Consider the following 26,926-nt stretch of genomic DNA (forward strand, 5'->3'; position numbering starts at 1 on the left):
ACTAGCTGACTACAATGGGAGACCCAGAGGACACTCTATTTACCAAAGTGCTAATGGATGTGTTGCCCAGATAGGCACCAACATCATTAATAAACCCAGTGAAGTTGTCCTCTGCAGACCAGAGATACTGCTGAAGGACTGGGCAAGGTCCTGAGAGCAATGTGGGAGTACACTCCCCAAATCCTAGAGGCTGTGTAGTAGCACTTGACCGTTAGAAACAAGTAGGATGCAATTATCCCCATGAGTATCATGGCTAGACATAAAAAGCAAACCTGTATTCCCTACTTCTAAAAATATAAACTAGGAACTTTGTTTTTTCATCGTCCCAGTTAACAACCATGAAGATTCAGAACTGGGTTAGTACAATGAACCACATTTTTGCTAAATCATTCTTAAGAAGGCAATAGAAATTGAATAAAGGTTACATGGATTCCAGGACCATGTCTTTTTCCTTGATCTATAAGATGTAATTCAATAAAGCCTACTCAACACACAGAAGGTAATACTCCAACGACGACATCTGTGAAAAGCAACTTTATTTCTGCTAACAAGAAGGTAAGACCATTCTTCTGATCCTTCTAACAGATTTCATCTTCCTTTTGAAAGACTGACATGTACACACAAATTCTTAATTTGATAGGATGCTCAGAAATGGGAAATAAAACTTCTATAACCATTATAGGAGGTAGGTGTGGAAAGATTTATATTATCTTAACAGTGGGTATTTCTAGGTATTAGGATCACTGGTGTGTTGGTAATTCTCTGCTCTTCTACATCCGTTCTCTACCCTTCTTTGCCCTGACTGGTCCTTGGGTGTTGTTTCCTATGGAATTCATCTCTCAGGCTCTCTTGCCTTCTCTTGGTTCAGCCAGTGAGAGGCAATCTCAGAGTCGAACAGTGCAGAAAATGAAGGTTGAGTGATATACTTTCCTGCCTCCCGTTCTGGCCGTAGTTTTCAGTTCTGTGTATGAATTCATTTCCTATTGGATGGCCACTCTTCCAAGGTTATAATTCTAGTCCAGTTTCAGTAATACTCTTCCCTCCCTGTGCCCTTGTAAACAGAGGAATTGTAATCATTTCCCAGGGATATTAGGCTCTGGGTGTGTAGGGTCCCTTTTCGGTTCCTTTATCCCTGCCCACACTCCTATAAATAATCCCATTGTTAACTCCTTTCCCTTAAGTAAACCCTTTGAGTATACCATCTGTTTCCTGCTGGGATTCTGACAGACAAAGCAGGTAAATTTCTTTTTGTTCTTTATCCATATTTGTTTTTACTACAAACATGTGTATTTGCAATGAAAAAGCAATGAAATTTCAAATTTCATATTATCATGCTAAATTTACCTCTCACCTTGAGGGGGAAAAAATGAGAAATTTGTGACAATAATATTTTTCTTGAAAATATTAGTCACATTACACAAGCTGATGCAATAGCTATTTTTGGTTTGGCTTTAATGGTTGATTCCAAGTGAAAACGATTCAGGGAGGTGGAAGTAGGGAGTGGAGGGGCTACATCTTTAGGTTTTGCTTTGTTATGCCATGGATCACAGCAAAGTTCAAGTTTGTTTCTTTCTTCCTTCCGGGGTTTCTGTCCAGAGCTAAGAGCTTACATTACTGACAGTCAAAGTTATAGGTGAACTAAGATGAGCAGGGCAGATATCAAAAACTGAACACATTAAGTTGTTTAGTTCTTTAAAAAATAAAAAAGGCAGCACATGCAGGATGTTTGCTCTCATAAGCTTATTGCCATATCTATTCATCTGCTTCATCTTGTTGCTTATTTGAGGTAGTGCTTAAAAATACCCCATTGTCACATAATAATATACATAATAATGTATGCAAACACAATCTCTTCATTTTGATTTCAAGCATTTTACTAGAAAAATAAAAGTTCTGGCTATGTTTAAAGTTGCCTAGATTAGGAAATACTTGTCTAATTCGAAACCCTAGCTTGGATTTCAATACCTAGAGATACTCTTTCTCCCCCATGTTTTATTATGAGAGAAGTAATTAAGTTCCTGTATTTAGAAAGAATTGGTTTGCTGTTTAGACACATCATTTACTTTTTACTCAGCTGCTCCCTGGGAAGGCACAGGTAGAGCTTCCTATGCCTGCCTCTGCATCTGTGCAGCGTGTGCAAACCAAACTCTTTGGGGACCCCTCAGTTAGAAAGGGAAATAATGAAAATATTTTATCAGGAGAGAAGTATCAGTTTCTGACAAGCTCATCTCTGTGGTACCCCTTCAGCTGACATATTAGAGAAGAAAATACATGGGCATATATCTCATACAGAACCCTTAACATTATGATTCTCCCATCCAAGGATGGTCTCAATGAGGTATCTCCCCACTATAGGATAAGACATCACTATTTAGCGTTGGAAGAGACGCAATAGGGATCATGTTGTTCAACCTCCATCCCAACACACACACATTATGGATGAAGAAAATGAGACTCGGGTTAAGAACATTCTCCAGGGTTACACAGCTACTTAGTACCAGCACACTTGTCTCTCTGACCAGTTCACCCAGCACATCAAGCTGCCTCCACTGCTGTAATTTAACTTGGTTTAACATCTTCTTATGTCCCATTATGCATCCTTTTCAGTTTCATTCAATACACATTTATTGAGAATTTACCATGAGCCCAATGCTATGCTTAGTGCTAGAGATTTTATGCCAGACATTGGAAACTTGGGCTGAATGACAGGCAGTATTATTAGGAAGGCAAATGTCAAAAAGGAATCAATATCTCTTAACTCAGATCAGTAGGAAGGGTGTGTTGAGAACTGCAAATGCATATCTTTTGAGAGGAATGAATTCTATGTTGAGTGGCATTCACTGGTCAGTTATACTCTGAACCATCTAAATGTTAGGAACAGGAATATAATTGTAAGTAAATATTGATGGCATGGCAAAAAGTTCTCATCAGTGACACCTGAAGCCATAGTTGTTGGTAGATTACCGAGGGAGTTTTATAGAATAAGAGAAGGGAAGGAAGAATCATAGAACTCTGGGAAACATCAACATTTAAGATGTAGTGTCAGGAAGAAATGCCTCAGATGACACCAAGAAGCCACAGCCAGGAGGAGGGACTTAGAAATTCAGTTGTGAGTGATAAATCCCAAGCCACAATTAGAAAAGGGCTTTTTGTTCCATTGGTTTGGTTTGCTTAACAGAGGGACTCAACAGCATCGTTAATTATGCAAGAGATTAAATCATCAAAGGACTTACTAGTGTCCTCCAATTTCAGCATTTATAAAGACATCACGGGACTTCCCTGGTTAACACTCCGTGCTCCCAATGCAGGGGGCCCAAGTTCAATCCCTGGTCAGGGAACTAGATCCTACATGTATGCCACAACTAAGGAGTCACATGCCGCAACTAAGGAGCCCACTTAACACAATTAAGATCCAGCCCAACGAAATAAATATTTAAAAATAAATATTTTTTAAAAGATATTGTTTATATGGACAAGAGTAACTTCAATGAAGTTGTAAAAGTGGAACTACAGTTACCGTGAGATAAGGAGTTAAGAGGAGGTGAGAAGGTGGCGGCAGGTATTCGTCATCTCCTTTTTAAAGAAATTAAGCCAGAGAGAAATGTGGTTGAAGGAAAGTATTGTCTGTAAGAAGAAAGAGGTCTGGGATAAGTCCTGGATTTAGAGGCAAAAGTATTTTTCTTTCTGTTCTGTTCTTTTTTCCCCCTAAACATCCCTAGTGAGATAGTGACCAAGGAAATATACATTTCTTCTAAATAACATATAGACAAATGTGTGTGTGTGTGTGTGTGTGTGTGTGTGTGTGTGTGTGTGAGTGTGAGGGTACAATGGAGAAGGGAAAAGTAGTTCTTAACTCAGTCTGTCATGTCACGGCATCATCAGGATGGGTGCATTAGGCTCGGTGATTTTGGGAGTCAGTTGTGCTCTTAAATCGCGGGTACCACAGATGGGAGTATTACCAAATGTAACCATGGTGATTAGCCCTGACAACTCAGTCCTGACAGATTCACTCAGATTTGCCGTTGTGAAATGATTCAGAGCTGAAGAGAGAGATTTATCAACAGAAAACTGCCGAATGACACTGAGGGATTGAGGTTAAAAAATAAAGCACAGCTCCTTCACCTGAGCCACCCATCTCAGATGCCTGCCACGTGAAATGGTCACTCTGAACCGCCTCCAGACAAAGGAGAAGTCTGATAGTTTCCCCAGTATGTCTCCAGTTACTGTAAGGCACCCCCCTTGCAGGAAGAAAGTCACAGTATTTCCGTAAGAAATTAAATCATACACCATTTTAAATCACACACCATTTTAAATCAAAGTTAGTTGCGTACTCAGGAACACTAAAATTTTCAATACACAGTGAAAATCCTCTCGGCATGGACACATTCCATGCAAAGAATCAGACTGTCTAAAATTAGCTCACATTATTATTCAATGATGTGTCAAATGAAATGAGCTAAAATAGATGGATGTTGCTACCTGGTCACTGGGATGCAGCAAACTGCACCACAGCAGAATCAGGTGGTGATGCTAAAACAGCAACATTCAACGTGTGGTGTCAGGGGCAAAGCAGTATCTCTAGCAATTATGGACACTACCCGCCATATTCTATGCTTCCCTGCCCAGTATCAACCTACCACCCCTCAAAATTTAGGAATCCCTGAAGTTCCCGGGGCTTCAACTGAGATGTTGAAGGTCTTATTCCTAATCCAGTTGCAGAAAAGAGAAAGAATGTTTCACAACTTCCTTGTGTGTTCAGTTCTTCAGGGTTGAGTGAGTACTAGTTTAATCCACACTGCCTAGAAAAAGTAACAAGGGTGAGTCAAATTTTTCTTGAGATCTTTGGAACTTCCTTCCTGCCTCCCACTATCCCAGAGACTCTCCAAACTTCTGGCCATCCCAGTCCTAACATGAGCCACCATGACGAGGAAAACAGAGACTGAAATGGCAATGAGCCAAGGTCACTCCCAGGTGCCAAGGACCGTTCTGCTTGTCTATGAAGTCACTCCTGGCATCAAAGTCTGACCTATTCAGTGAAGAGATAGAAATGGAATAATAAAAGATAGCTGCTCATCCTTCAGCCTTACCCTATATCTGGGCTTCTACAAAGCAGTCTTTTCACTTGAATTCTAGCATTGAGAGAGCCAGACAGTTTTGAAGCTTGCCACATTATCAGGGATCTGAACAAACCCCAAGTCTAGAACAATAAAGTTAAATTTGGGGTTAAGGAGAACATTAATGCAGTTCTTTATTACTTACTGAATATGTAATTCTGGCTGGATAGTAGGACAGTAGAGGATGCTTTGATGCTCTGCTCTGATCCACTGTATTGGACCACACACCCAGCACCAGGTGCTATGAGTGGGGGCTTTTAACAATTTACTATCCATCCCCCTGCCCCATGGGCAGCCAGTGACTGAGTTAAGGACACAAAACACCAGTTCCCTTGTGTCAAATTGGGAACAACTCCGTGCACAGCACTTTCTGTGCTCCAGCATTTCCTGCGGAATCAGGCTGATACTAGCCACGAACAGACACGATGTTTTGCTTAGTTTTTTGTCCCTGCCCTGTCCTACTTCTTTCACTTACCTTCTTTGAGAACATTCCCTCAATAAAGTCACTGTCTCAAGAGCCCCTGCCTCAGGCTCTGCTGCTAAAACTCCCAACCTAAGACAAGTACCTACTCCATAGGATTAGTTAAAAAATAAGCAAGAAAACACATGTAAATCCTATGCTTTAGAAAAAGGTTGCATATTATTAATAATAAACAGGAAGATAAGAGTCCAAGGAAGCAAGTGCTAGAGTGAACATTTGTACAAGGTCCAAAATTCTATGCAATCGACGTTGGCCAGTGTGCCAGGAGATAAAAGTGCATATGAAGCAAGGGTATTTTCTTTTGAGGGGGAGTCCCTTAAATCCCCAGGGGGAGCAAGAACTGACAGCAGGCTCCGGGGCCAAAAAGCTCTCTGGATTGGACTGGCTAAGGATGGGGAGCAAAGCAGGGAGGACCTGCTTACTACTGACAGAAGTATTTATTATTTAGAAACCAGAGCTAATATGCCATGACAGTCCTGAGAGATACTGATTACATAATAATATAAATCATATGGTAAATAAATTCTGATTTCGAAATCTGCATTAGGAAGATTGGGCAATTATATTTTATAAAACAGGAAACAAATTTTTCAGTCTTTCTTTTTTTGTTGTTAGAAATTGTACATGGGGAAATATATTGATACATCCACCAAGAGTAATGATAAATCCTACAGTGAAAATAATTGTACGTTAGGCACAGGCTCATCAGAGTTAAGCGATGTAGACATCATTTCTCACTAATTTTGCGTCAAAAGAAATTAAGCTTCAGGCTGTGGAAAAGAGCTATACATTTTAAAAGTTTTATTTGAAAATGATCCTAAGTTAAAAATCTCCTCATGTAGACTCGTAATAGTTATAATCCTAGGTCCTAAAATCTCTGATCAGATGTCACTTCCTACAGAGAGAAAACTTTCTTTTAACTGATTCACTTTGTTATAAAGCAGAAACTAACACACCATTGTAAAGCAATTATACCCCAATAAAGATGTTAAAAAAAAAAAAGAATTAGAATATGGTCATAAAAAAAACACTTTCTTTTAGAGGTTTTTTTATCATAGTTGATATTCACTAACTGCTTTTTGATAAGCCAATGAATAAATAAGAATTAATTAATGTAGGATTTCAATTGGGACACTTTTCCATCTTAGTGAAAACCCTAGATATTTAAGAAGTTTCTCAGTATTTAATTATGTAACCCCATATTTTAAAATATGGGGGAAAAATCCCATATTTTATTTAACCTATCTTCCAGAGATAAGTATTTGGATCTTTTTCTCTAATTTTTTACCAAGAAATATTGTAAGGAATAATTTTTCATATATTTTTATAAATCTCAATTTTCTGTAGGATAGATCCTAGAAGATACATCTCAAATCATATGGATATTGTTAATTTAAATAGTTTTAAACATAATTTCAAGTGTCTTTTTAATATTCTGTTCTCTTGTTCGTGTCTCCAGAGAGTTTATGAGACCACCTATTTCCTTCTACCTTCCACAACTTTGAATACCAATTATAACAGTCTTCAGAAAAGTACTCTAACAATTCCTCTCATCCGTCTCCACATATGCCTTCCCTCCCGTCAAGAGGGGAGGCTAATTCTCTCCCTTTGAATCTCCACTGTTTGACTTGTTTTGACCAGCAGAATGCAGGAAAGGAGGCACTGTGCCGGTTCTAGGCCAAGCTCCGAAGTGACCAGCGCCTTCTACTTTTGGTCAGGAAAGGCAGCCGTGATGCTTTAAATAAAAACAAGCTGAAGACTGCTGAATAAATGCTATGATATCACATGGAGAAAGAGAAAAGGCACATGAAGGAGCATAATGAACCAGATGTTACAAGTGAAGCCTTCTAAGACTTTCCAGTCCAGCCCAGCTGCCAGCTGAATTCAGCAGCATTGGTGAGCCCAGCCAATGCCACTGGAGCGAATTAACTGATCCCCGTTCAAATTCCTGAAGTACAGAGAGGAGGAAAAATAAGTAGTTGTTGTTTTAAGCCACCACGTTTTGAGATGATTTGCTGTGCAGAAATATATATGTGAAAAGTTATTTAATATTTACCAATATGATTGTCAAAAAGAATCCTTTGTATTAATTTTAGTAACATTAGATATCAGTGAAGTTAAATATCTTCTCATATCTATTGGTTATTTCTATTCCCACTTTCGTACTCTGCCAATCTCAAAGTTTTGTCCATTTGCGCTCTGCCAAAATTTGTATTATATTGTTCATCTTGTCATTATGGAGAAAATAAATCTCTGTAAACTTTTATACTGAGGATTAAATTTTCTGTTATGACTTTTGCAAAAAAAAATCACATATTTTCCTCAGTTGGCACATGTGGTACATGTGGTGTGTGTGTTTATATGAATGTTTTGCATACATCTTTATCATATATTTCCTCTATGATTTCGCATTTAAAAATGTGGTATATGATGAGACTTTTAAAATATTCAGACAGTTTTATTCCATCCATAGTTTTATTCTTAAAGTTTATATTATGTGATACTTAAAGCTACCCAAATATCTCAATGCCATCTAATTAAAAACCTATGCTTTCTCCACGTTTAGTATTAAAGCACTTTTACGTGTGGCTAATTCTTATCATTACACCTTAAAAAATTAAAAAATAGAAATATTCTAAGTATATTTTTATTGGTGTTATATTGGATTCATAGACCATTGTAGAATAACTTTTTAGGATATTGGGTCTTTCTAGAAGATTCTTTTTAAATGTCTGGGATTTGTTTGTTTGCTTTTGTTTAATTATGTCCGTTTGAATGAGACACACATTCTCTTTTTTTTTTTTTAACCACTTGAGGTATAATTGACATACAAAAAGCTGTACATATTTAATTTACACAACTTGATGAGTTTGGAGATATGCAGATTGTCCACATTTCTTTTAATATTTATGCCTAAAGAGTTTATGTTGTTTACTGATGTGACTACAATATATCTTTATAGTTTGTTTTCTACATGATTATTGGTTTAATACAGGGAAAATCAAGCATCGATCTGCAGAAGAATATAGGAAAAGGAAATTTGAGGGAGTAATTTCAAGTTTGGAAGGGTGTTTCTCTAAGAGTTATTAAGGAATGCTCTCAGGGGAAAAAAGGAATAAAGACTTCAGTCTGGAGAAGAGCCAAGTTCAAAAGGAAGGAAAAGTGAAGCCTGCATGAAATTGAAGGAATAAAACCAGGGTAAGTACCAAGGTCCTGGGATTTAGTGAACCTAAAGAGGCCACAGGAGGATGGGAAAGAGTTAGGCAATTCATGATTTAAGTCCATGAGTTCTAACCCTGTACCAGAATGATCTTTGATTCAAAGAGTCCCATGGGTCCTGTCAGAGCTGGATGAATCCTGAAATATGGTAAACTGTGTTAGACACGACTTTGCTAACAAGTCATGGTCCTTAAATTAAACTGAGCAACCAGTGAGATGACTCAAATAGCAGTCAAATTACCACTAACATATCCTGGATCATCCTTGGGGATTACAGTGGAGTTAGAATCAATTCTGAAACAAAGACTCTAGGTGATGATACATTCCCTGACACTAGCAGTGTGAAAAGGATACAAAATGTCAGCACTTTCATGAATACTTAAGCACAAAGGATAAGAATTTCTTCCACACAAATTCAGGTTTGCTAGTTTTCCTAATATTTATACATTTACAAATGAGAAAATTGAGGCTACAAGGGCAAAAAGTTACCACTGATTGCTATTACTATTTACAATAACAAGGTATTCATAATATGAATTCCAGTCCCTTTTGGAACAGGAAAGAATATAAAAATAAATACATTAATAACAAAATGGAATAATCAGAAGTATTGTGAATACTATAAGTACGTGGGTGAGGGTAATGTGTGCTCCCACAAGTGTCTCACAAGGAATTGCTGGAGGTTGAAGAAAATGGATAAACATGTAGCAACAGTTTGATGAGGACATTTTCAAGAAGCCAGTCCTTAGACTCCATCCTATCTGGGCCAATGACCTCTTGGTAGAAAGTTCTAAATAAATGAACAAAAAGAAAGAAACTATAATTAAAAACATATACATAGTTTATGGAAATCAAGGTAGTATAAGCGAATGAAAGGCTTAAAAGCCAAGTGAGAAATCACAGATGTCATCTGTTCTGCCCCATCAAACCACCTGAGGGTTCCCAGAGGTTTGGTAAGACATTTGGCTTATTTTAGAGGCACTGGATGTGAGTGGAATTTTTTTATGCACAGCTATTAAAAGAATTTTTTAAAGCAACGGACTAAAATAGTAGTGTTCCCCAAAAAGTTTGCAGGTGATGGGAAGCTTGAGAAGACAAAGTATCCTAAAATGAGGAATCCAAATGAGCCTCAGCTAAGGGGACCTGCATCCAGGTCATTGCCATGGCGAGACCTCCAAATTCCATCCGTTTGTGAAGACAATTCAGCCTGACTCCCAAACACATCCAAGAAGAGAGATCTTCACATTTCTCTGGGTCTCATCAACCCCTCTAAACAGAAAATTGATTTCCGCTATTTAACTGCGTTTAGAGATCACAGGACCAAAGCTAGCAAATAAGTCTAGAAAAATGATCATATGCTGCTCAGGAGAGCCCCTAAATCAGGTGGTGAATGTGAAGTCTCAGAATGAGATGAACACAGAAAGTAATCAGGAAGTGCCAAAACAAATTAACCTTTTGGGCTCCTGTTACTAATGGAAAGTTGAAGCCTCCAGCACTGTGTACACTTGTCAGGTTGGACAGGTGCCCTTTCCTAAGTCATAACCAACAACAGCCTGGGAGGAATTCTTTGACTCAGATGCTCTGAGCCGAGCAATATTCTTGAGAAATAGGCAGCTGTGTGCCCTGATTCTCATTTTCTCTTCCTCTCTATAAAAAAATAATTTAAACTACCCGCTTTCTACTTTTCACAACAACCCTGCCTCAGAGCAGATGAAAACAAGTGCGGCCAATTCCCCTAAAGCCGGTCAACCAAGCAGAACTTCCAAATGCCGCTGAACACCGATACTCTGTTCTCTCTCTGATGAGCAGGTTTTCCCAACAGTCAGTTGGCAATTATTCAATGGCCCCCAGGACTGTCTAAGCACAGCTCAAACTCCAATCTTATTTCATCAGAAACACATGAAAAATTGACAGCAACTAGAAATGACATTCAGTAAAAGCAATCCTTAATATATATTGTATCAGCATATGAAAATAGAAAAGGTTTCATAATATTCAGTCCACTGACCAGAAACCCAGCACCAGATACTTTCTACAATTTGCACGTTTCAATACCTCTACCTTCATAGAAAGAGCCTAACTAGAAGTGATTTCAGGTAACAAAACAAAACAAAACAGCAGATTTAGAATTGGAACACCAGGGATTATAACTGTCACCTATTGACTCATAAAGTCATTGAACTGTTATGAACAAAGTGTTGAGCCCAGAAATATAACCTCTTTGATGCAACTAGGGTACTTATTCTAAAGTGCAAATCATATCCATCCACAGATTGTCTACAGGATAAAGAACACATTCTTAATATAGTTTACAATTTGCTAAAGGTGGGTGTATGAGAATCTGTTAGAATTGCAGAATCTGAGGCTCCACCCCAGACCCCCAGAAGCAGAGTCTTCATTTCTACCCAGCTCCCAAGTTATGCTGAAAGTGCCAATCTGCTGACTATACTTCAAGAAGCTCCAGTTTATAAAGACTTGTGTGACAAATTTTGATTTCTCCTCCCGCCTCATCTGTGTCCACCTCTCCCCTTCCCAGGTATGCTCCAAGCCCCAGACACACTTACTTACTTGAGGTTCACCCAAAGCAGGGACTGCCAGGATTTTATTTCTTTAAAAGCAAGTCTGATCCCACTTCTTCCCCGGGCTTCTGCCCTGTATGAGCTACCCTTCCAATTCACCCTGTCTCATTTTCAAATAGCTCTCCTCTTCTAGGTGTCCAGTTAGAAGCCACTTCTTTCAAGAAGCTTTCCTTAATACCCCAAATTGGATGAGTTCCCCTCCCCTTTCACTCCTATAACACCCTCTTCTTACCTCTATTGGAAAAGTAGCCCTATCTCTGTGCCTGCTCATGTACTCCTTTACGTCTGCCATTAGTCTTTAGGTGCTTTTGCGCTTTTTGTCTTGTTTATATCTTTATCATCAGGACTTGATAAAGTCCCTGGCAATACAGAGTGGCTAAATAGTTAATTGTTGAATAAATGCTTAAAAGATCTTTCAAGCATCTTCTCTAGGGCTATTTGTGTGTTAAGTATTTTTAAGTCTTAAAATATATAAAATAAATTTCTCTAAGGGAATTTAAAATATTGAGAAACAGGGGAGGAATATGCATGGGGAAGGATGGATTCGGCAGGACCAATTCTAAGGAAAATCTGGTGATACTCATTTTGATGAATTGCTACCCCAAGTCTCTGGTGTAGAGAGGTGCTTCCTAGGATAAAACCACAACTACTTTAGAATACGCTGTATTGTATTTTCTGTACCAAACAGCAGATTTTAAACTCACAGACTTATTTTCTTCTGCTGCTTGACCGAGGACTGCTTAAACCTGGCAGTTTGCTTTGGATAGAAAAGTCTCAGCAAGGGGGATATTCCAATAGCACAACATAGTTTTCAGCGGTTGATATAAATGCATTGAGCTCACAGGGGCAGAGGTATTTAGATAGATGTGTATGTTTGTCTTATTTCTCATGGAGAGGGTTAATGTAGTGTGTCTTATCTTTTTCAGACCATACGAACCTCTATTATATTTTTGTGTATCTTTATCGAATCATTTATCTAGATTTCAGTGGCAACCTGGGTACCTCACATAGCGCCACAAAAATATATATCAAAGTAATAAGAAAGTAGTTTCCTTTATTGTTTAGAAACTCAAAAAAAAAAAAAGAAAAAAAAAAACAGCTGTGCCTAAGGTAGAAGGAGAGCCATCTCTTTAGAGATCTGATTTGGATGTGTGAGCCTGTTTATCTGTTACAAGTTTCTTTCAAAGTGACAGTGGTATTTTAACAACAGGGAGCAAAAAGTCTTGGGTAAGTATGAGAGAACAGAAAAAGAAATACATAAACTTCCAAGTAAAACAATTTCTCCATGTGAATTATGACCAATGCACATCTGTTATTTTCATCTTTTTTTCCTTTGCCACAAACTATTGCCCAATCAAAACTGAGAAAGATCCTCTTCCAATTTATTAAGTCCATATGAAAGCACTGATCAATCATGATAATGGTTCCTGATTTGCTATTCTCATCAAATCTACTTTTCTTCTAACCCTAATTTTCTTTCCTTATTAAACCTTCATGTCTTCTAAGAGTCTTAAATGAAGGATTAAAGGTAGTTTAATGTATTTTCTAATAATCCTACAGAATTCTTCATATCCCCCAGACCAGCTTTTAATTTTCCTATACAAAATATAGAGTCAAGGATGTGGTTTTCAAATTTAATGACAACTTCAACACCACTACTATTTACTGAGTTTTTAGGAATTGATGTTCTAGCATTTGATTTAGTTGCTCTGACATGTTTACTTACCCTGACATATAGTTTACAGAAATATTGACATTTTTAATCTGAGAAAACTGAGGCTTAGTTACTAAGTGATTTGCCCAATTTAAAAACTAAAACCATAGGCAGAACACCCTATGACATAAATCACAGCAAGATCCTTTTTGACCCACCTCCCAGAGAAATGGAAATAAAAACAAAAATAAACATATGGGACCTAATGAAACTTCAAAGCTTTTGCACAGCAAAGGAAACCATAAACAAGAGCAAAAGACAACCCTCAGAATGGGAGAAAATATTTGCAAATGAAGCAACTGACAGAGGATTAATCTCCAAAATTTAAAAGCAACTCATGCAGCTCAATATCAAAAAAACAACCCAATCCAAAAATGGGCAGAAGACCTAAATAGACATTTCTCCAAAGAAGATATACAAATTGACAACAAACACATGAAAGAATGCTAAACATCATTAATCATTAGAGAAATGCAAATCAAAACTACAATGAGGTATCACCTCACACCAGTCAGAATGGCCATCATCAAAAAATCTAGAAACAATAAATGCTGGAGAGGGTGTGGAGAAAAGGGAACCCTCTTGCGCTGCTGGTGCGAATGTAAATTGATACAGCCATTATGGAGAAAAGTATGGAGGTTCCTTAAGAAACTAAAAATAGAACTACCATACAACCCAGCAATGCCACTACTGGGCATATACCCTGAGAAAAACATAATTCAAAAGAGTCATGTACCACAGTGTTCATTGCAGCTCTATTTACAACAGCCAGGACATGAAGGAACCTAAGTGTCCATCAACAGATGAATGGACAAAGAAGATGTGGCACATATATACAATGGAATATTACTCAGCCATAAAAAGAGACGAAAGTGAGTTATTTGTAGTGAGGTGGATGGACCTAGAGTCTGTCATACAGAGTGAAGTAAGTCAGAAAGAGAAAAACAAATACCGTATGCTAACACATATATATGGAGTCTAAAAAAAAAAAAGGTTCTGAAAAACCTAGGGGCAGGATAGGAATAAAGATACAGACGTAGAGAATGGACTTGAGGACACGAGAAGGGGGAAGGGCAAGCTGGGACTAAGTGAGAGAGTACATGGACTTACATATACTACCAAATGTAAAATAGATAGCTAGTGGGAAGCAGCCGCACAGCACAGGGAGATCAGCTCAGTGCTTTGTGACCACCCAGAGGGGTGGGATAGGGAGGGTTGGAGGGAGACGCAAGAGGGAGGAGACATGGGGATATACGTATATGTATAGCTGATTCACTTTGTTATAAAGCAGAAACTAACACACCATCGTAAAGCAATTATACTCCAATAAAGATGTTAAAAAAAACCCCTAAAACTAGCAGAACTTGATTTGAATTTGGGTTTCCCAGTGTCAAACCTCATTCATACCATTGCAATACCTTAATTAAATATGCCAGTGCACAAGGAGACCCTTGATGTAAACTATGTATTTCGTTTACCATATCAAATGTATTTCCCATGAAGAAATAATGTGTGCTTCTATTTTACATTCAGAGAAAATATTGTTTAAAATTAAAACTTTGTCCAATTGTAGAAAGAGAAAAATTACCAACAATTTTTCCCTAAGACCCATAAATCAGCAGGTGATGCAGAGATTTCCCATTTAGTATAAATCTCATTAGCTCTGTAATTTGTTCAATAGCACAATAAAAAGAAAATTCCAACTCATTAAAACCTTCTCAATCTCACTGCTACAAGTGCCTGATGAAATAAGTAAACAATTCAGCCTGCTTGGAAAGAAATTTTTTTTACTCAAAACCACAATGAATTTAACATCATACAAGGTCAGAGCCAATAACTGTGTGTCCGTACTTTGAAGAAAAAAAAAGAAATGGGCCATATATGAATCAGTAGTGGCTGAAGCACAAAGCATGAAGATACACCCCATGGGAAAAAAAGAAAACCTTATTGCCAAGGTCTGTGGTCAATTATCATTATATAAGGTGTCATAGGTCCTGATGGTGATCTACACTATACATTCCAAAGGGAAATGACTAGTCATTTCCCTTTATTTTGACGGGTCCACAGGGAGCATTTTAATATAATGGAGGGAACACTCCATATCTATGTGTTGATATGACTTAGGGCAAGTGACCATCTTCCTAGGGGCAGTTTCCATATCTACCAAATCATCTGTGAGAGCATTCTCAGTTCCACATTATTATGAGGCAATGATAGTATATCCTTCAACCTACAGTTACTACTAAGATGCATTTTTGATGGTAAGATATACTTAGAATAAAAGGTGAAAAAATGTCTTTAAATCATTTACATATAGTTTGAAGGTATAATCAATTACATATCACATTACTGTGTGACATGATTGTTTTCCATGATATCTATTTCATTCTTAAGTTTCCTGTGTATGCACATTGACTTTAGCACAATACACAAAATCAGTGTACTGAAATGAGGAAATAATCTTACCTTTTTATTGAATATGCGATGCATTCTGAAGTCATCGGTGCAATGGCTTCCTTGATTCTCCTACTGACATCTCAATATTCCTCGTGTCCAGGTCCCACTCACAGGTCCCAAACTGGGAAAGTCTATTAAGTTGAGTTCTAGGGACTAAATCAGATTGGGTAAGATATTAATTTAAAGAAGTGAAAGTAGAGTTAACAAAGGAATTGAGCCATGCATAGCATCAAAGAAAGGAACCAAAGGAGAAGAATCCAATGCCAGGTCCGTGTGGTGAGGCTAAATCCTTCCTTCCTTAAACCATTAATTGTGGTTCTATTGTGTTCCAGGTCTGTTAGTTATTACGTACCCAGTGGTAAAGAAAACAGATGTAACTCCTGCCTGCATGGAGCTTAAAAGTCTAGTAGATATGGGCAAGACAGTAAGCAAAACAGCAGTCCCAGATCAATCTAGTGCATAAAATCCATGAAAAGGCAAACAGTTCAGTCCTTAGTAGCCAGAGAGGTCAGCAGGGCTTCAGGAAGTGTAGCACTGAATGGGAATTGTTGATACAAATTGTTCAGCAGGACATGGGTATTAATAAAAGGAAGAAAGGTTTTGTTCTGATCATTTACCAGCCACGTTAGAACAGAGGCAGCCGGCCCTTTAAAGCATTGGGCCAGGCTCTACCCACCAGAGCTTAACTCCACTCCTGCCTCTGGGAATAAAAAGAATAGTAGCTGATACCTAATGCTTATATTTTATATTGTGCCAGACACTGTTCTAAGACCCTTACATTTATTATTATGTCATTTGATTCTAAAAACACTCCTTTGAAGGAGGTGCTATTATTATCCTCATTTTACAGATGGGGAAACTAAAGCAAAGAATAGGTTTAAAACTAATAAAACAGGTCACACAGGTGGTAAGTCGCAGAGGCAGGATTTACATCAGATCTCTGGCGTCAGAATTTGGCGCTTAATTGCTGTGCTGTTTTGCTTCTCAGTGCCATTTTATTCAGGCCAGATTATAAACAGCAAGTTCTACAGGATGAATAACCAAGCATCAAAGTGTTATCTTTACTATTCCCATGCTTACCTTCTGTCCCATCTGGTGTGATATCTTGGCATGTGCCTCGTGGCTGGGACCAAATGCTCACTTTCAACCACAGTTCTGGTACTTGGAGGGAGCCCTGCTTCTTCTGCATTCGAGCTACTGCTTTGAACCTGTCTGGCACCAAGGTGTCACAAAACCAAGACTCAGTTAGCCTCGTTCTCACAAGCGTTCCAAAATCACATGTCCTGTCTCTGAACACAGAGTGGCTGGTGGGACTTGCAATCATCATTTATTTACTTACACGTTAAATATTTTGTAATTGTTTACCATCTAGACATTACCTGCTTGCCTTGTTTTCCCCACACTTACATCCCACGTGGCTTCTTATCAGGGTCTACCTACCTTACTACTGTAATAGTGCAGAGTTTTGGGAGATGAACTTTTCAGAATATTCAGGAATAGATGTCATCAAAAATCTCAATTTAACATGTATGTCTGCTAGTCTGAGCCTCTGACCATTGCCCACAACCAGACCTGTCCCCTGATGCGCGGGGTCACACCAGTGGAAGTATCAAGTGTCCAGATTATGGTTCTTCCACATATTTCTCTTGCCTCATGCCCACCATCAACTAATATAGAGCTTGTACACTCAGAGAAGCAACCACCATTAGGGACAAGCAGAGAGCAGTGGGTGGCCCACATTTATTTCTCAAGCTGTAAGCCTTAGGATCTGTGTTTCCCAGAGGAGGAAGCCTTATCTACTCCTTCAGATTACACCACGAGGCTACCTTTCTCCAATTTTCATGAAAGTGCTGAGTAAAGATAGGTTAATGTGCCAGTAGCTTGGGTAACTGTGCAGACCTCCAGTGATGCCCAGGACCATGGCACTAACCCTTGGCCAAGATAGGGATGAAAGTTATCAGCTAGTGATCTATAATGTGATTTTTAAAGACCAAAACCCCTCCGAAGGTACCACGTACCCATGTGTTTACATTGTTTATTGAAAAGCTGTAGGTTGATGATTTGCACCTGATTTGTATAGTTACACAGTCTGGATTGAGCTGCATTTAGCAGTACTTTGGATCCCCTGAGACTAAGGTAACTTGTATGTTTCTTGCAGGTTCATGATTTGAAAATAAAGCATTTCCTGTGTTCCTGAGAAAGGTCCCAGGAGCTGTGCCTGGAGGTCTTGGACCTCTCTGATATATGCCTAGGCTTTCTTTCTCCTGTTGTATCCTTCATCTTAATTAAAGCCTTATACGGAGTCTTATGGGTCCTTTCAATTATTTGATCTCATATAATTGCTATAAGGTGCTACATATGCAAGCTGTACAGCCCAACAATTATTCTGATGATTTCAAGTTTTTATTCTAGTTCTGTTTTTTGATATACAGTAAGAATAATAATATCTCCCATTTATTAAGCAAATATCACTATACAGCCTGAATGCTGATAAATTTACTTCAACAATATTTTTAGCGATATCACTCTATTCTCCATATGGATGCATTTCTAATTACCTAGTTAAAATAGTTATTAGGCCATTTAGATGACTTGCTTTTTGTTATCTAGCTTTGATATGAAAAAGCATATTCCCACAATTTCAGAGCATGGAACACTGTCTCTGATGGCGGTGGAGGGATACTTAGCTATGTTATCACTGATAATACCATAACAGCCCGAGGCAGGGATTAGTAGGTATAAGCCTTAATAAAGCCAGCAGAAACATTCCACAACCCTGTTTTGGAGGTCATCCAAGAATAGTAGTTATTACCCTTCTATTATCATCATCTCTTGAAACTCCCCACTAGTTTATCTCGGAAAACTAGCAGATTTTAGTCATTAGATTGCTTGGTGGGGAGAAGGAGAATGCCTAGACTTACTTCCCAGCCTGAAAAAAGTTCCAGAGGATTCCACCAACCTGTTCCATCTTTCCTGATTTAAGTCTTGAACAATCCATGAAAACTGAGGCAACTGAGGCAGAGTATTGCACAAATAAAAATTAAAAAGTGCAGAGGATAAAACTGACTCCCAATGGTAATTCTGACTGTCTTCCCAAAGATCTTCTATTGTGAAGACAAGAAACAGTTCCAAAAATGGCCTTCCCTTTGGGGATCTTCTTTTCTCTCTTCATATTCTTCACCTATAAGCACAAAGACATACGAGTCTGTGCACACACACATACAGGATCATCTTTCCAGTAACAAAATCCCAAAGTTAAACATTCTACAGCCCACCCTCCATATCCATGGTTTCTACATCTGTGGATTCAACCAACTGCAGATCAAAAATATTTGGGAAAAAATTTAGAAACTTTCGAAAAGCAAAACCTAGATTTGCAAATATTTATACAGCATTTACATTGTATTTACAACCATTTACATAGCATTTATATCGTATTAGGCATTATAAGTAATCTAGAGATGATTTAAAGTATATGGGAGGATGTGCGTAGGTTACATGCAAATACTATGCCATTTAAAAAAAACTATTTTATATTGGAGTATAGTTGATCAACAATGCTGCGTTAGTTTCAGGTGTACAGCAAAGTGATTCAGTTATACATATACATGTATCTGTTCTTTTTCAAATTCGTTTCCCATTTAGGTTATTACAAAATAGAGCAGAGTTCTATGTGCTATACGGTAAGTCCATGTTGGTTATTTGTTTTAAATGTAGCAGTGTGTACGTGTCAATCCCAAATATGTGAAATCTAAAAAAAAAAAATGATACAAATGAACTTATTTACAAAACAGAAAGAGACTCACAGACTTAGAATACTATGTCATTTTACATAAGAGGCTTGAGCATCTATGGATTTTGGTATCTACAGGGAGTCCTAGAACCAATCCCCCACAGATACCAAGGGATAACTGCAATGAGCTTTGTGACCCCAATATAAAACCTAAAGTTGCCAAGATGGGAAGAATTTGTTTAGGTAATTAAAGAGATGAATAATTCCTATTTGTGAAGATCCAATCTAGGACTTGACCTAAGCAATCATTCTAGGATTTGCTAAGTTGCTAAGTACTCCCAATTCTAATGCTATATTTAGCAAATTATATACATTCCATAATAGAAGACCAATGAAGCCCAGGCTATAAAATCACCAGGGAACAGATTAGGCTGTATGCCACGAATAAGATTTAAATTCAATCAGAATATCAGGTCTATGTATATATCCCTAACATAGTGGTTTTTTTCCTTCTACCAATTATGAATACCTCCTGACTTTTATAAGGTAATAATAAATCTATTTCCAAATAATTTTGCAAGCAAAACAGCTGTTAGCTTTTACAGTTACATGACTAGATTATTTTCCTTTATGATATTCACATTTTTATCAAGTGCCTTGTAAACCTGATTTATTTCAACTAATATATAATAAAATCCTCATTACCTCAGATTATTGGCAGAATAAACTGTTCAGAATATGTACCATTTATAAGATAAAAAATTAATGCATATGACTGACATCTTTGTAGCATGTAACATCTTAAAAGAAATGAGTTGAAAACAATTCAATGTTTTCTTTTTTTAAAAAACATTTATTTTATTTATTTTTGGCTGCGCTGGGTCTTCATTGCTGCGCGTGGGCTTCCTCTAGTTGCGTCGAGCGGGGGCTACTCTTCCTTGCAGTGAGGGGGCTTCTTATTGTGGTGGTTTCTCTTGTCGCAGAGCACAGGCTCTAGGCACGTGGGCTTCGGTAGTGTGGCATGCGGGCTCAGTAGTTGTGGCTCGCGGGCTCTAGAGCGCAGGCTCAGTAGTTGTGGCGCACGGGCTTAGTTGCTCCGAGGCATGTGGGATCTTCCCGGACCAGGGCTTGAACCTGTGTCCCTCGCATTGGTGGGCAGATTCTTAACCACTGCGCCACCAGGGAAGCCCAATGTTTTCTTTTCAATAGGTGCTCACTAGGAATAATTCTATTTCTCCCATATGCAAATGAAGTGGACCATAATGCAGAATGACAACTTGTAACCATAGTGAGTTGAACATAGAAAAAAATCTCTGCAAAAGCACTGACATGTACCACTGATCAAACTTCAGCCTGATACCTTGATACCTTTGGATTCTGAAGAAGAACAGGTGCTTAGTTAATGAAAGAGAACCTGTGAGAAAAAATATTATAAATTACTAAATCCTTATGTTTTTAAGGCTTTCAACAAAAAGAACGCCAAAAAATAACAAGAAGACTTGGAATGAGCCTTCCTGAATTCATAGCATGGTCATTCCACTTACTAGTTTAATACCTTAACACCCTGATAATTCAATTCTCTTAATTGTAACATGGCGTAAACATCTATGCAGCCTGCTTTTGGTATTTTTAATTTCACAAATACAACACTAATATAGCCTTATCTGAAAAATACTTAAATAATTCTGCAGAGAAAAACATGAACATTATCCACAATCCTCTTTCTTACTGCTTTCCCATCCTCTCCTCAGAAATTTCTAAAGTTAGGAATTTGATGTCTAGACACTCAGTACATTTTCTAGGTATTTATATACAAATATTATTTTCTTACAAATGCTGTATGTGTTTTTCTAGAACTTTATTTTTTCTGTTAAGCATATATCTTACCAACATATTCGTATCATACATGTAGGCTTAACTAATTCTTTATGAATGTTCTGTGAATCTTTAAAGTATTAAAATATTCTCTTAATGACGGAGATGTTACAGTAGCATCTTTAAACAAACACATGAATATTTCATTGAGATAAAGTCACGGGATTACAGTTGCTGTCTCAAAGACTGAGTACTTTAAATTTCTGTCTTATTGGCAAATTGCTTCTAAAAGGATTTACCAATTATGATTTCACTCTACATGAAGTTTTTTCTTTTTCTGTATCCTCAAACACTGGGTACTAACATTCTTTAAAGTTTGAAAATGAGTAAAAATAAAAATGTTTAAATATACATTTCTCTGATGTTAATGCTTTTGTCCATCTATGTAAATGTTTGCTAACCATTTGATTTGTGTATCTTTTGTGAAATATCTCTTTCTGTCCTTCCTATATTGGTTTGTCTTTTAGATGTTTTTCACTCTCTGAAGGAAATTACATATCATATCAGACTTTATATCGCTGTTGGCCAATCTTCAGTATAGTTTCTGGATCTTAAAATTGCTGAGACATGTTTGTTGAAGTTCTTCCCCAATGATTGCAGCTTGTCAAATATTTTCATATTTTACTGTGTGTTTTAAATCTGAAATTACTAATATATTTTACACTATTTTTATTAGGTACTTAAATATTTGTAACTAATGTGTTTCTATTAGATAACATTTTTTATTGTTATATGCTTCTTTTATCTTTTTAAAATAGCATTTAAAGGTTAGTATTGATGAGTATTCAATCTAATGTTAGTATTGCTACATCACTGTAATTTTAGTTATCATCTGCCTGGTAAATCTTTTAACATTTCATTTCTTTGTCATTCTCAAGCTTTGTCTCATTTATACAGGATTTACTTTTTCAAAAAATTCAAGTAAGTATTTACTTCTTATTACAAAATGTAGCATTCTATATTAGTGTGATTATTAATGCATTTTGCTTTATTCCTACCATTATATTTGGAATTTTTTATTAAGCTTTCGTTATTCTTTTTTCTTTTCTGACTTTTCCTTTATTGTTTTCTTAATTCCAATATTTCTCCTCTAAATGGTTTAAAAAATATATATAGAATTGTAATGTGATGATTACTGTCATATTTCTAGCACATTTGTTAAATAAGACCTAATAAATATCTACACAAACTAGAATGCTTTCACTGCTGCTCCTTATTTTGAGTATGCTCAAGCCCCTTACGTAAAATGGCATACTATTCTAAGTCTGTGAGCTTAGATTTTGGTACCTAATTGCTATCAATATTTTTCAGCATAAAAGCAAAATTGGGAATTCCCTGGAGGTCCAGTGCTTAGGACTCCACACTTTCACTGCCGAGGGTCTGGGTTTGATCCCTTGTCGGGGAAATAAGATCCTGCAAGCTATGCGGTGCGGCCAAAATAATAAAAATAAAAATAAAAGCAAAATAATTGCTTAGAGTTAAATTTAAGATTTACTAAATTATTTGTGCCCACATTGTTTTTGTAGTTCATGATTTTTTTTCATGGATTTATTTTTCATCTTTCTGTGGTGTATAACTTTTTGGAAATAACTATCCCTCATATTAGACTGCTAGTATGGTCAAGTATAGAATTCTAGTTTCAACTCATTTTCTCTCACAAATTTGCTCCAGTGTCAAGTGGTCCCTGATTGCAAGGGCACATTGATGACCCAAGGATTAGTTTGTGCACAAGCAGACACCTGATCCTCTGCTCTTATTTTCCCACTGGAATGACAGCTCTGATCCACACCAACGGGACAGGACACCAGAAAATAATGTTGGGTCCTGTCAGTCTATTTATCTCTGAGCTGGACTCTGAATGTTGTAAATACTTGTATTTCTTTTCAAAACCACTCATGGAGAGAACTCCAGCCCCATCTGGCATCAAGAACTATCTCCATCAAGAACTCTCAAAGCTTCATTTTCAACACTCCCAAACTTAGATTGTCAAGGATTTTGAATGGTTCCTCACCTCATGCAAATGTTACTCAGCCCATATTGGTGAGGTTATTCCCTCACCAATAGTGCCAGATTCTGGCTTCCTTTCTGTCTTCTCCCATAGCAGGATATTGTTTCAATTTTTATGCTCAACTTTATATTTAAGGAAAACACAGTCTTGTTTAAGAAAGAATGACTTGTCTCAGGTCAGCATTTCTTTAGATCAACCATTACATAAACTTCATATTTTGAATCAGAAGACATGAGTGATGCATTCAAGTCTTATAGTTAGATTGAAATGCCTCTGTTCCTTCTTTATTTGCCTAATATAACTCTTCTTTCTTTGAATTCAGCTCCAGTATCACCTTCTCTGAGAAATTCTACCTGCCACCCAAAGATAGATAGATGATAGATGATAAATCGATAGGTAGATAGAGTCTATACAGAGAATGCATACGTACATATATACACAATATAGTCTATTAAGAGTAAAAAAATAACCCCACAATTCTAAAGGACTGAAAAACAAGATGAAAAGCAACAGTCTTCAGCATGACTCTTCTCCATCCTTCCTTCTATTCCTGAGAAGTAATTTTCCTTTAAGCCATTTATCTTTTTAGTTTTAGTAACTTCCCCCATATTTCAAAACAATCAATAATCTCACCCAACACCCTCTATGAATCCCTTCTCCTTCCTTTTCCTGATTTTTCCTATAGCATTATTTTTAGTTATTCTCCTATTTCCTTTGTACCTTAAAATGATATACTTATTTCACTTGTTTCTTTGATTCTATTCAGCAATTCCATTCTACTCTGCATAGAATGAGCACCTCTACTTTTTCCACTACATTTCAAAAAATAATCTGTATTTCCCACTTTGAAACAATTAAAATTTGCTAAGGAATTTGTTAGGGACTAAATTTTGCTCTGCCATGGACATCAAGTCTTTGTTAACCACAGATTGTCAGTAAAAATTAAGATTAAAAAAGAGTTTGTTATACTGCTTTTATAAAGTTTCTTAATTCAAGGTCATCTATGTTATAGAATTATACATCCTTCTCAAAGTCTCTGGTGTTGCAGCTCCTAAGCCCCTTGTGGAGAATCCTAGAATCAATGGCAAATGCATTCTCTTTCCTGATAGTCTATCAGTTAAAATCATGCCACATTTTACTTAGTATTTGAACCATGGTTTTATTGTATAGTTTTTGTTTTCTAACATATCTGCTTTTCTCTTTATTACTCAACTTTGTATTCTCAGTGCATAATACATTATCAGAATGAGAGCAGATGCTGTTAGAGGGGACTGTAAAATTATGGAATGAATGAGTGGAAATTAAAGAAAGTATTTGTATGAAAGTACAGTTTGCCACTGTTTCATAATAGACACAGCATGCTTTTATTCCTCAGGAAGTACCCAATCTAATGCCATTATTTTCCATTGAAGAAATAGAGAAGTAAAGCCCTGGGCCAAGATCAAACAGCTGGTTAGCAGGTCTGGGACCTGAACCCAATTTCCTTACTCCCAAGTTCAAAATCCTTCCTACCCCACAACAAGTTCTTTATTTGCTAATGTTTGATCCTCACTTACTCCACAGGTCTACGTACAGCCCACACTCAGACCTGGAGGTCCCTGATGACAAAGGAAAGGTGGTCTTAAGAAAATGAATGTTATTTTTCTAACACCTCAAAAGAATTACCAGGTGGTATATGCTTTGCAAGAAACCAATGTTAGTTGAGCATTTCCCATTTGTTTTGATTGTGGACAGTTAATCAAGTATTATTTTCTACCTCAACTATTGATGTGCTGAGGTTTCCATAGATGCCTTGCCTTACTAGTTAATTAAGTCCAATTAAGAGTTTTTCAAAATCTCTTTAAATTACATCTCTGTTTAATAAACTTTTGGGTGAATAAACAATCAATTGATGTTTTCTCTCAACAAATCAATAAATACTTTATGATGTCTTATAGATATTAAGTGAGTTGAAATTAGGTTTTTCTACCTTATTATAGAGTTAAGACATTTTCAACATTTATATCAATAGCTTCCACTGAGAATGCAAAATTTATCGTTTGGGAACCATAAATCTACATATGATTTTTAAATATTATAGGATTTGTTAAATCATTGCTATGATTTCTATTGGCACAAAATTACTCATACCCCTAGGAAAGACAAGTCAAATGCATACAATCTGGAAAAATACCATAATTTCTTATTACAAGACAGTGAAGAAATTCAAAGAATGTTATCACTTTAAGCCGTAACCATTTCAGTTTCAGGCTAGAAGAGATTTCTAGAGACATTCTGACCATGAAGGAGCATATACTTCTCCATCTAATCTCTATGTACCATCAAGGTTAAGAGTGAGTTTGAGGCAGAAGCAGAATTGGATGGATTGAGGTCTAGATAGAGCTGAAGTGCAGAAGGTACCAGGACAAAGACATGTTCAATGAGGAGAGAAGTATTAAATATGTATCCTCATACCAAAGGCACTAAGGATTGGCATGACAAAAAAATCTGGCTCTGACACTACTCGAAACAAAAGTTGCACATTTTGTGGACAAGAGAAGTTCAGGATTTAGCATGATCATGAGGAATTAATTATTCATTCATTTTATATGGCAATTATTCATTTACCTTATACGGTAAGGTGGTAAACAAGACAGGAGTGGATACCTCTTGTTTGTGCCTCCAAATTCACTTTCCTCCCTTTATACTACTCTGTGCCCAGGAATGCTTAGCTTATAGGGACTTTGACAAAAAAGGAATCCCACGACCTAGGGGGCTTCTAGCCAGTGGGGAGCTCCAACATTAGATCAAAGAGGAAGAAGGATGGAGAATGAAGTCATAATATTTATTCTCATAGCTACCTCCATTCAGAGTTGCCAAGGGAACTCGGGATTCTCCAAACTCCAAATGAGAATGATGGTGTCACGGGACTTTGTGCTATACTGAAGACCTAAACCCCAAATGTGATGGTATTTGGAGGTGAGTCCTTTGGGAAGGGAATTAGGTGTAGATGAAGTCATGAGGGTGGGGTTCCTATGATGGTATTAGTGCCCTATAAGAGGAACAGACCAGAACCCTCTCTCTCTGCCATGTGAGAACATAGCAAGGAGGAGGCCATCTGTAAGCCAAGAAGAGGGCCCTCACTAAAAGCCCAATCTTTCTGGACCTTGATCTTGGAATTTCCAACCTCCAGAAGTTTGAGAAAATAAATGCCCATTGTTTATGCCACCCCATCTTTAACATTCTGTCATAGTAGCCTGAGCTAAGTCACTTAGCTCCACCCCTGAGTTGTACCTGTCCAGACAAAAGCTAGGAACCCTGAGAATTCATTTGGCTGATATGGGTCAAGCCACGGCAGCCCTTCTAGCTGCAGGGTTCCATGCTAGTGTGTCAGTGACACATACAGTGGTGGAGGCACCTGGTGGTACCTCACTGATGTCATCACTGCACCGGCTCTACGGCAGGATTTTGAGGCTTCATCATTGGCCACAAATGCTCTGAGCCTGGATTTCTGGCACTGCCAGAACTTCCTTTGAATAAACCCAACTTTTGCTTAAATTATCCAGAGTCAGTGTCTATTACTTTCAGCTAACAGTCTGGCATAGATCCATAGCTATTTTAAAATATTATTTTTAATATGTTTTCACGATTATACGACTATTATAGCTAGTGTGTTTAATACAGGTTATTTTCGTGATCTCCAGAGAAGAATAGTTGAATATTGTGGTTGACTCTCTTCCTAGTTTAGCATAACACAGTGGCAAACT

The 26,926-nt window shown here is 37.4% G+C and overlaps 1 long non-coding RNA gene across 1 annotated transcript in view; it reads right to left on the reverse strand.

Moving 5' to 3' along the window:
* The window catches only part of LOC132428188 (uncharacterized), a 351,551-nt gene that overhangs the window by 159,145 nt on the left and 165,480 nt on the right, over positions 1-26,926 (reverse strand). The window contains exons 3-5 of the long non-coding RNA XR_009520082.1: positions 18,524-18,745; positions 16,645-16,776; positions 15,574-15,717 (exon numbers count right to left, since the gene is read on the reverse strand). This is a non-coding gene — a long non-coding RNA (uncharacterized lncRNA). The remainder of the gene's footprint in view (positions 1-15,573; positions 15,718-16,644; positions 16,777-18,523; positions 18,746-26,926) is intronic.

This window comes from Delphinus delphis, chromosome 7, assembly GCF_949987515.2.
Source record: "Delphinus delphis chromosome 7, mDelDel1.2, whole genome shotgun sequence".
Lineage (NCBI taxonomy): Eukaryota > Metazoa > Chordata > Mammalia > Artiodactyla > Delphinidae > Delphinus > Delphinus delphis.